Here is a 7,130-nt window from a genome sequence, read left to right on the forward strand (position 1 = left end):
ATTAAGTGTCATGTAATATTTTGTGTAATGTAATATCTTGTATTGACACCTTTTATTAATCTGATACGTTCCACATCATTACGAAGTGTCGTATTCATGATCTATGGAAGAAGTACCAATCTAATCTAATCACTGATATCTTGTTGTTCAACTGAGGAAGAAAATACCAGTGTTAGCCACAAAGGAAAAAGTAAGCAAGCAGCCAAACACTGGTATTACCAACAGCCAAAAGAACATACCTAACACTGGTATCGTGTACTTCAGTTCATCTACGAATTAAGTATTGCGAAGAAAACTATAACTCTTCCATTGGTATCCTGTAGGTCAGATGACATTACCTATTGTGGAGGAAACCACAAACACAGTATCTCATTTCCGGTCACATGAATATTAACTGATTGGCAGAAAATGACACTTAACACTGGTATCCTATACAGATCAACTGAAAAATACGATATTAGTGTTACCCCCAGCAAAAAGAATGACAAACCTGACGTAAGTGTCTTATTTATTACGGCACTGCAGTAAAGTAAATGGTACACAAATTCCTTAAAACAACAAATGAAACACACACACACACACACACACACACACACACACACACACACACACATTCTTTCTTCCTTTCTTTTAAGGGTACATTCATTCATTCATTCAAATTTAGAACTTGACACTTCGTTTCCCAAGCTCTGCAATTTACTATTGAATTTAACTGAATTTTATCTGATCCTGTAAGATTACATTGTGTACAGTAAATGTACATGTAATACAGGACGTGTCAAAGTAGTAACATTCATTATCACTTATTTTTCTACCCCTTTAGCTTTTATTACATAATTGATAATGAATAACAAACTTTTTCAATGTGAGAGTAAGTTTCTTCGGAAAGTTGTCAAGTACACTACGTTGCACTTTTTAGACAGACTTCTTAGTAGACTGATACCAGAGTACTGGGGTCCTGTTCTAGCATTGCCAGTCGGTGGGGTATGCTCCGTACTTCATTCTTCCTTCTTGTATTGTGGGTGTGCACACTAGCATTTGTAATCCAGTCCTCACTACCTTTTGTCATGTGCATTATTGTTTTGTATATATACAATGATGAAGTTAAGATACCTAACTTCTTGAAGCAGTTAGGTCTTTCTACTTAAAATGGTCCTAATTGCTTTTTTTTGTAATGTGAACACTCGTTTTGTCTATTAGGCTAAGGCCAGTCACCTGCCCCATCCTTGTGAAACTAGACCAGTAAGAATGTAACTGCCTCTCTAACCTATACGGTGTTGTTCTTAAACTGCACTGCTGTACATGTACAACACCCTTGCAACAATAATCCACCAATAAATAAAACAAAGAATGTTCACCATAATGTTGGGTTATGTTAATTATTTTTAGCTACCTTTTCCACAGTGGACCATTTCACAATACACTCGAGGCAGGTGGATTTGTAGAGGAAATAAAGAATTAGGCACACGCAAGCTTAGTTAACAACCAGTTATCAGAATATGAGAAATGTACTAGAGCACAAACTGCATCAGCTTTTTTAGGGACAGCAAAGAGAGAAGCCCATCAATTACAGTGCATACAGAGGTGTTTAAACAGGCATTCTTCCCACAATCACAACTGGAATAGGAAGAAGGCCTGATACCTGGTAAGGTAGGAGATACCCTCTGCCATGCACCTGTGTATACTAGTGACAAAGAGCTCCACCTTACTGGCGAGTGTCAATGCTGAGACAATACACCGTTTCAAAGAATGTCTTCTAGCAACAACAAAAAGCCATGGTATTTAGATATTTCCAAATGACCAGAAACCTGAGGTTTTCACGACACTTGTCACTTTTCTCTAGCAACAGAAAGTGACTGGAAACAGGAAAATGTGTATGAACTTTGCATAACTAAGAACCATTCTTGTTAATCTCTCAACTAATTTTAAGTCAAACGGATGTATGACAAATACAAACTCTTTGAAGTTATGTACCAAGATGATACTGACCGTCCTGATAGAATACGCAAGTCCAACTACTGCTATCACATATTTCATCGGAGTGTTGGTAATAATGTACTGGGTCATTCCATGTTAAAGAGACTTTGTGACAAAAAAATTAAAATGACAATATTACAAATATAACCTTAAAAATGCCAAGTTAAAAGTACATTTGTTCATTGCAAAATAATCATGAATATGAAAAAAATAAATTTCTACCTTCACTAAGTGTTTAAAGTGCACTACTCTATGGCACCACAGAGGTATGCTTTATGCTATTTCCAGATGAGTATTAGTTGTGTTATCTATGGCTGATTGTTCTATTGTTGCAAAGAATATTGAAGTCAACATTGTTATAGCTCATAATAATTCGTTTTGTTGAAGTAAGCTAATTGCATTTCTTTATTTTGTTAGTTTTATAACATATATGCAGCTTGTAACACCCATAACAAAAATGATACAAAAGTTTAATTTGTAATCTAGTAAATTTGTTCTGTACAATACCTTTCTGTAAAAGTGAGGTTATGCACATGTTTTACAATATCATACCATTACATGGCATTTTGAAATCTTATTTAACACTCTTAGAGCTGTTACGGGTGTTACTAATTTTCGTTTCGGGTGTTACTTAACACATGCATAACACCCGTAATTTGAATTGGAAGGTTTAATGCCACCTTCATCTTTAGTAGGCCTAGGCCCTACATTTAAATTATAACCAAAGGGTATTATTATGAATGAAAAAAGTTTTTAACTATGTTTATTACATATGAAAACAGTTTTAAGCATGAAAACTAAAATTTTTATTCCTCTGCATACATTTTTTAAGCACTACCCTACATTATAAAAGTTAATTAGAGCATTAACCTGACTCAACTGATGTTCTCCTAAAAAGTTAATTAAGCCCAAAATTCTTTACATATAGTTTATGTTTTCCATTCTAACTTTTCCAAGAACAATATTTATAACCTCAGTTTTAAAATTTACATAGGCCCAGTAAACTGCTTATTGAGGCAAATTCTAGTCATTCATAAGAGCCTATGTTTAACAATGTACTGTGCTGGGCAGTTCAAAAATAAATATACTTTGTCCAATCTATGTTATTTTGAGAGAGACTTTGGATTGACAGTCTAGTGGAATTTTTTTGCCAGTTCACATGGTAAAGGCGCCATGGATGGCATTGGAGGTGTGCTGAAGAGGAGCATGTGGACATGCTGTTAGATCTAGGAAAATTATTATTAACAACACAATTGAGTTTTATGACTACACTCTGAAGAATTTTTCTAAATTTAAGGTACTATGGGTTGATAAGATAGGAGCATAACATTCCTATTTTGGATGAAAGGTGGAAAAATTTACAAGCGATTCTTCAAATCCAGGGCTGACATCACTTTTGGCCTTATAACACAACTGATTTGCTGGTTTCAAAAACAGCAGAGTCATTAATGACAAGGGTGTCATTATTTCTGACGACGCCAAAGTTAAAACATTACATGCAAAAAGATGCATAAACTTCTATGAAGTGTGCAGTTCTGATGATTCTGATCAGGAGACTGCTTCACTATCTGAATCACAAGACAATATTGGAAGTGCTTGTGAGTTAAGCCTAACTAATAAAATTGAAAAGTCTGATTTAAAATTTGGGTTATTTGTCTTGGTTGACATTGCAAGTGATAAAAAGAAGCCAACCCTATCCAAAAGTCAGTACTGTTACTTGGGAATCTGCCAGAGTGAGGTTGATGAAGAGGAGGACGTGAAAATAATCTTTCTGAAGTCAGTAGGAAAAAGTAAAACACTTTTTAAACTAGATGAAACTGATGTTTGTTTTGTGAAATTCAGTCAAGTACTATCTAAGGTAACACCAGAAATCAAACAACAAGGTAACCGTTCGTACTTTGAGTTCAATTTTGAGTTGGATGTTGCTGAAAAAGATTATTAAATGAAGTTTTTAAACCTATCAATAATAAGAAAACATTTTTGTCATAAATTTATTAGGCCTACAAAATTAGGTTAATGTAAGCAATGATATCTTGGCCTAGTTGTACTATAAAATTGTAACAAAATTTTTTGTGTGATAAATAGCTTTATCCTTCAAATATGTTTTCTTAAGTACATACTTTTATTCCAAATAAACTACAGTACTTCTTTTACTTTGATGCAATTGTAAGAGGTAGATTTATTCCTCAAGAATCAAATCTGATGCATCTATGTAACACCCGTAACATTTAATGTAACACCCGTAACAGAAAAAAATATATATATATACTGAGTTATGATGTCCAAAAAAATAAAAATTTATATTTCAAAATAAAATTTGGGGCAATACCTCTTAACAGTTGTTTTACAAGAATAAAAGCTTCATCAAGTTTGCAGAAATTAGAGAGTTCCCTAACTCATAACAGGGGCCAGGTCTACTTTTGGTAACACCCGTAACACTACTTTTTTGATTAATAACCAGGAGAATAATAAAACAATTCCAGTATCAACATTTGTCACATGAAATATAATGTAAGCCTTAAAAGTTTTCAGTATTAAATTCAATAAATATTATTCCTTACATTATTTTTCCTAATTTTAAGGTGTGTACACGTAACACCCGTAACTATGGAATTGCCCTACTGCAAAATTGTGACTTGATAACTAAATTTGTAAGCCAACGATTATCTTCCTGTGTTGTCACGCAAATATTAAACTAGCAATATGAAATATGCAGTGAACTACTTGATAAGCTTAAGGAATTTGCTGATTTGCTCACAGTACTGGTATATAGGCACTAGTCACTTTCTAATTTACTCGACTAAGTTTTGATGTCATATGTGTGAACAGCATTCAAATATTATGTCAGCTTACTGTTAATACTGTATACAGACAGTTTCTAGGTTTCTCATGCTTTTGTTCCATATATCTCGTCCATTCTGCATCCCTGATGGAACTCATTTTCGATGGGAGCTAGGGAACACGTTGAAAAAAATAACGAATGAAAAGGGACGCGTTCTCACCTTATAAACAGGAGCGAAATCAACCAGTGGGTCTTCCTTCCCGGCAACACGAGGAAGCGACAAATGGGCTAATAATTAACGTTCACCAATGTTCACTTCCTGGAATAGGGTCGTGTTCACAGGAACTGTTGACATAAGAAGAGGCACTAGAATCTTCATTACCACATACACCAAGTAAACTGAACATTTTAACACAAATTAGTGTGTTATGACAAATCATTCACGATTCTTACCAATTCATGTAACTGCCGTAACTATAAATTGCCAGTAGACATTTAAGTATCACAATTTTGTTTTGAATTTTATCGAGCACATCCGACCACACACGCTTACAAGACGCAAATTATCGTCAAGCCAGTCACAAGCGTAGCACTTCTGGTCTAAAGAAGCAGGGAATATAATCTGTCCGCTGTCGGCTTTGACCAATAACGTCAATCGTCATGCATTAGTCAGAGATAGTAATGTCTTCACTTCGAGGCATAGATAATAAAACAGTTCTGTGTCCCGGATAAGCGCTATCATTGTACATTAAAATAATTATTCGTAATGATATTGAGGTAATTTGGAGTATTAGTTTGTTATTGTAGAAAAATTTTTAGTGTCTTATTTTCGTTTATAGGAATGGATTTGTTTGTTTGTGGGTATGGAACTTTCGTTACTGTCTGTCTAGGTGAGCTTCGGTTATTCCTCGATATTTCCGTGTGGTAAGTTCACTTTTCCATTTGCTTCTTTCACTGTATTTCACTATTTTGACATATTTCACTGTTTTATTCCACCAATATGTGTATTTTCGTGTTGTAAAGTACGTAATAGAAATTTCTCAGCTGTCGATCTTCTTTCGTTTCCCAGCACTAGTATCAGTACGACATTTTCGAATGTGTACTTGCTATATTACAGGCTAAACCCCCGGCACAACTAAAATTTCTATCATGTCCTTCACTTCGCATTAACACTGACGACACAACGAAAATTTGTATCCCATCCTTCACTTCGCCTTTAACTGACACTATATATGTCAATTGGCGAGCAAGATACAAATGTTGCGTATAGCTATATAGCTCAAGTAACGAATGGGATACCATTAGCTTCCAAGGCAACAAGGAAACTGTACCCCAAAGTGAAGTACGGGATACAAATTGTACATGTGTCGTTTTCTTGTCTCCGTGTAGTACAATTGAGGTACAGTTGCGAATGTAGCGTACGTCTATTTTCACCGTTTCGTCACCAGTGTACATATATAGAGGTCAACGGAAGTCTGGTATACATATATTACATACGTAGGTCCTTCTGTCATCAGTGGTACTGATATGTACATAAGAAAAGACTGTTAGTAATAGACTAAATAAACAACACATCTACAATTTGTATCCTGTATTCCACTTAGGGTTTACTGAAGAGGAGGATACATCGTTCAAGTGAAGAACAGGACAGTAATGCTGGTGAAAACGAGGAAATCGACTTATGACAAACTCGTATTCCGTACTGTACTTAAGCAACACACTTCGGATGAGCTTTTAATTTGTATCGGGTTTTTCATTTATGGTTAGTGAAGCAGGGGATACATAGTTCAAGTGAACAACAGGACAGCAATGCTAGTTGAAATTAAGAAATCGACGTACGCTAAATTTGTATCCCGTACTGCACTTAAGCAATACAGTTCGAAAGAGTTTCGACATACAACTGACGTACATGTAACTTGATGTCTTCTTTGCTAGTAATATATTTCATTCATGTATTTCCATTGTATTTTGCGGAGAAATACTAAGATACAAACACGCGATATCATTAACGTGAAAATACTACTAGCCCTTATATATGTGAAGTACAGTCTTTCTGTCTTGCATTCCTTTGTTTCTGAACATTCTTCTCAGCTCTTTCATCTTTATAATACATGATTTCTGGCCAATTCCGAAGCCATTGGTCAAAGCCGACGGGTTGTATCCCCTGCTAAACTAGACCTGGACTTTTTGTGGGCAAGTTTTAAGAGTTCCGCATTAAATACATTCTACAAGCATGCATTTAAATGCACATTTGGTCCTGTCGCAAACATACGTGTACAAAGATACCGCGGCACAAGAAAAAGAATAATCAAATTTCCACTCTTCTGTTGCCTTGATAACATTTAATTCATTTCTTTCCATCCCACGGGGA

The 7,130-nt window shown here is 35.1% G+C and overlaps 1 long non-coding RNA gene across 1 annotated transcript in view; it reads right to left on the reverse strand.

The window, feature by feature from the left end:
- Positions 1–5,408, reverse strand: part of LOC124553976 — a 28,057-nt gene extending 22,649 nt beyond the window's left edge. Inside the window, exons 1-2 of the long non-coding RNA XR_006968187.1 lie at positions 5,213–5,408; positions 4,980–5,104 (exon numbers count right to left, since the gene is read on the reverse strand). This is a non-coding gene — a long non-coding RNA (uncharacterized LOC124553976). The remainder of the gene's footprint in view (positions 1–4,979; positions 5,105–5,212) is intronic.
- Positions 5,409–7,130: the final 1,722 nt, after the last annotated feature.

This window comes from Schistocerca americana, chromosome 11 (assembly GCF_021461395.2).
Source record: "Schistocerca americana isolate TAMUIC-IGC-003095 chromosome 11, iqSchAmer2.1, whole genome shotgun sequence".
NCBI classification, from domain to species: domain Eukaryota; kingdom Metazoa; phylum Arthropoda; class Insecta; order Orthoptera; family Acrididae; genus Schistocerca; species Schistocerca americana.